Source organism: Sinocyclocheilus rhinocerous, unplaced genomic scaffold (genome assembly GCF_001515625.1).
Source record: "Sinocyclocheilus rhinocerous isolate Xijiao unplaced genomic scaffold, SAMN03320098_v1.1 scaffold908, whole genome shotgun sequence".
Classification (NCBI taxonomy): domain Eukaryota; kingdom Metazoa; phylum Chordata; class Actinopteri; order Cypriniformes; family Cyprinidae; genus Sinocyclocheilus; species Sinocyclocheilus rhinocerous.
In genome coordinates this window covers 165,373-169,620 of record NW_015663508.1, presented here as the reverse complement: position 1 = coordinate 169,620, position 4,248 = coordinate 165,373, and positions in this window count along the sequence as shown.

Sequence of the window (4,248 nt, the reverse complement as noted above, 5' to 3'; positions counted from 1 at the left end):
ACTCTGTATAAGGCATCCATATTCTTGCTTTTGAGGAAAGACAGGGATCCCACCTCCTGCAGTAACTACCGACCGATTTCTCTGCTAAACGTAGATTGTAAAATTTTAGCTAAAGTTCTCTCTCTTCGCCTCCAAGATGCCATGTCATCCATAATTTTATTGGATCAAACGGGCTTTACATTGGGGAGGCATTCTTTCTTTAATACTAGAAGATTACTTAACATTATTGTCTCTCCATCTCCCACTACCCCTGAAGTTGTAGTTTCATTGGATGCGGAGAAAGCGTTCGATAGGGTGGAGTGGGAATACCTGTTCTTTGCTTTAGGTAAATTTGGGTTTGACACCAAATTCATTTCTTGGATTAGACTTTTCTATGCTTTCCCGTCTGCATCAGTGCATACCAATGGTGTTCGTTCGCCACCCTTTTTGCTCCAACGCGGGACACGTCAAGGGTGTCCACTCTCGCCCTTGCTATTTAATATAGCTATTGAACCTTTGGCCATCTGGCTTCGTAGTCATGATGCATTTAAAGGCATTATCCGCCATGGCCTGGTCCATAAACTTTCCCTTTATGCGGATGATTTGCTATTGTACATATCTGACCCTATAGCCTCTCTCCCCCCTATACTATCCATTCTAGAGCAGTTTGGCTGTTTATCAGGATATAAGTTAAACTTTCAAAAAAGTGAGTTATTTTTCATTAATCAAATGGCTAAATCTCTTCCTCTCTCTTCATTCCCCTTTAAGTTAGCCTTGGATGGGTTCAAATACCTGGGCATATTTATTACCAATTCGTTTAAAGATTTGTTTTTTAAGAATTTTATACCACTTGTGGACAAATGTAAATCTGATTTTGTTAGGTGGAGCTCCCTTTCCCTATCTCTGATAGGTCGCGTTAATCTTATTAAAATGATCATCCTACCAAAATTCTTGTATCTTTTTCAGCATGTCCCAGTCTGCATTAATAAATCCTTTTTTACTAATTTAGACCAGCAATTAAATGGGTTCCTTTGGAGTAACAAGCCAGCACGTATCAGAAAATCCGTTCTCCAGCTTCCCAAAACTGAAGGGGGTTTAGCACTTCCAAACTTTCGATGCTACTTTTGGGCATGTAATATCAATAAGTTACTTTACTGGGTTAGCCATAGATGTTGTGATTCTAGCCCATCCTGGTTACACATAGAAATATCTTCCTCCCATTCCTTACTTTCTAATGTTTGTTCTCAACTTCCTCTTGATCTACACAAAGTTTCGAGCAATCCGGTAGTTATTAATTCTATTAAGATCTGGCATCAATTCAGGAAACAATTCGGTTTACACAAAGCCTCCATTTACATGCCAATTTCCAATAATCATTTATTGGATCAAACGGGCTTTACATTGGGGAGGCATTCTTTCTTTAATACTAGAAGATTACTTAACATTATTGTCTCTCCATCTCCCACTACCCCTGAAGTTGTAGTTTCATTGGATGCGGAGAAAGCGTTCGATAGGGTGGAGTGGGAATACCTGTTCTTTGCTTTAGGTAAATTTGGGTTTGACACCAAATTCATTTCTTGGATTAGACTTTTCTATGCTTTCCCGTCTGCATCAGTGCATACCAATGGTGTTCGTTCGCCACCCTTTTTGCTCCAACGCGGGACACGTCAAGGGTGTCCACTCTCGCCCTTGCTATTTAATATAGCTATTGAACCTTTGGCCATCTGGCTTCGTAGTCATGATAAATTTAAAGGCATTATCCGCCATGGCCTGGTACATAAACTTTCCCTTTATGCGGATGATTTGCTATTGTACATATCTGACCCTATAGCCTCTCTCCCCCCTATACTATCCATTCTAGAGCAGTTTGGCTGTTTATCAGGATATAAGTAAAATTTAAAAAAAAGTGAGTTATTTTTCATTAATCAAATGGCTAAATCTCTTCCTCTCTCTTCATTCCCCTTTAAGTTAGCCTTGGATGGGTTCAAATACCTGGGCATATTTATTACCAATTCGTTTAAAGATTTGTTTTTTAAGAATTTTATACCACTTGTGGACAAATGTAAATCTGATTTTGTTAGGTGGAGCTCCCTTTCCCTATCTCTGATAGGTCGCGTTAATCTTATTAAAATGATCATCCTACCAAAATTCTTGTATCTTTTTCAGCATGTCCCAGTCTGCATTAATAAATCCTTTTTTACTAATTTAGACCAGCAATTAAATGGGTTCCTTTGGAGTAACAAGCCAGCACGTATCAGAAAATCCGTTCTCCAGCTTCCCAAAACTGAAGGGGGTTTAGCACTTCCAAACTTTCGATGCTACTTTTGGGCATGTAATATCAATAAGCTACTTTACTGGGTTAGCCATAGATGCTGTGATTCTAGCCCACCCTGGTTACACATAAAAATATCTTCCTCCCGTTCCTTGCTTTCTAATGTTTGTTCTCAGCTTCCTCTTGATCTACACAAAGTTTCGAGCAATCCGGTAGTTATTAATTCTATTAAGATCTGGCATCAATTCAGGAAACAATTCGGTTTACACAAAGCCTCCATTTACATGCCAATTTCCAATAATCATTTATTTCCTCCGTCCCTTTCAGACCGGGTTTTCGATATTTGGGCAACTAAGGGTCTTTTTACGTTCAACGATTTCTATGAAAAAGAAATCTTCTCCTCTTTTCCCTTTTTTATCAGTTAAATTCAACCTTCCTAATAGCCGATTTTTTCAAGTGAGGCACTTTATTCAAAAATTATTTCCCCATTTCCCTAATCGGCCCCCTGAATCAGAACTTGATTTAATTCTTACTCTCAACCCTGGTCAAAGATGGCTGATATCTACCATTTATGGTAAAATAACTTCCCTTACTCCATCTCCAGCTGACTCTCTTAAGCAAACCTGGGAGCAGGATTTGGGTATTGACATATCAAAGGACCAGTGGAAGAACATTCTTGGATTAATTCATTCTTCATCTATCTGTGCTAGACATGCCCTAATACAATGTAAAGTGCTTCACAGAGCTCACTTCACTAATGCTAAACTGGCTAAAATATTTCCTAACAGAAGTGATGCCTGCAATAGATGCAAACAATCTCCAGCTGATCATCTCCATATGTTCTGGTCTTGCCCAATGCTAACAGACTATTGGTTTGACACTGTGCCCGCGCTTTGGATGTGTGTACCCATGGGGTACCCTTATTATGTGTTTGTATAAACCAATCATAAATATACAGTATATATATAATACAAATTATTGGTTATCGTCATACCTGTCAACCCTCCCGTTTTTCCCGGGATTCACCCGTATTTTACCATTCTATCCCACTATCATCCCGTTTAAATATTTCCCCGTATTTTTAATCTTTCTATAAAAAAAAAATCCCACTGGCCGTAGGCTATTTAACTACATTCGCTTCCGGTAAAACTCCCGTAATTTGTATGGGCCATATCATCTCGTTTAAATATTTCCCCGTATTTTTAATCTTTCTATAAAAAAAAAATCCCACTGGCCGTAGGCTATTTAACTACATTCGCTTCCGGTAAAACTCCCGTAATTTGTATGGGCCAAACCTCATTATATGAATAATCATGACAACAAATTCCAAGGTTGTCCAGTTGCCAGATCTTGCATGAAACGCATCTTTCTCACACGATCGACACATACAAATTTCAACCCATCTGTCCCCTCAACTTGGCAACCTACAGCCCAGTGATGCTGTTGATATTTGCACAGGGAGTACACAATGAGTACAAAAGGAAGGAAACAATGATCACTGGTAGAAATGGGAGGAGAAGACTCAGGTCCTTCTGCTCTTTTTTTAGACCAAAGCCAAAAACGACCCTTACGCAGAAAACACGCAGTTGTAAATGTGAACTGGTGGATCAACAAGAAGATAATGAATTATAAAACTCTAAAGATATAGCCTACACTAAGGTATATTTATGTTACTAAATGAATATAATTGTTTGATAATAATTATTTAAATTAATATAAAAATAATATAATATAATGAAAAATTATTACTTTTGACTCCGCCCCCCCATACCCCACATTATTTTTTACTGGCACCTTTCTATTCACACTGTTTTAAACCCTAATTTCTTTGAAAACCTCTCAATTACCCTTCTTTGCTTTTGTCCTTCTTAAAAACAACCACATAACCTTACGTGAATACGACGTGAATGTACTTTTCAAAATTAGTTATAAAACAGTTGCTCCTGGCAACAGGGATAGCTAGTATGTTTGCTTAGCATAGCGTCAAACATGACAAT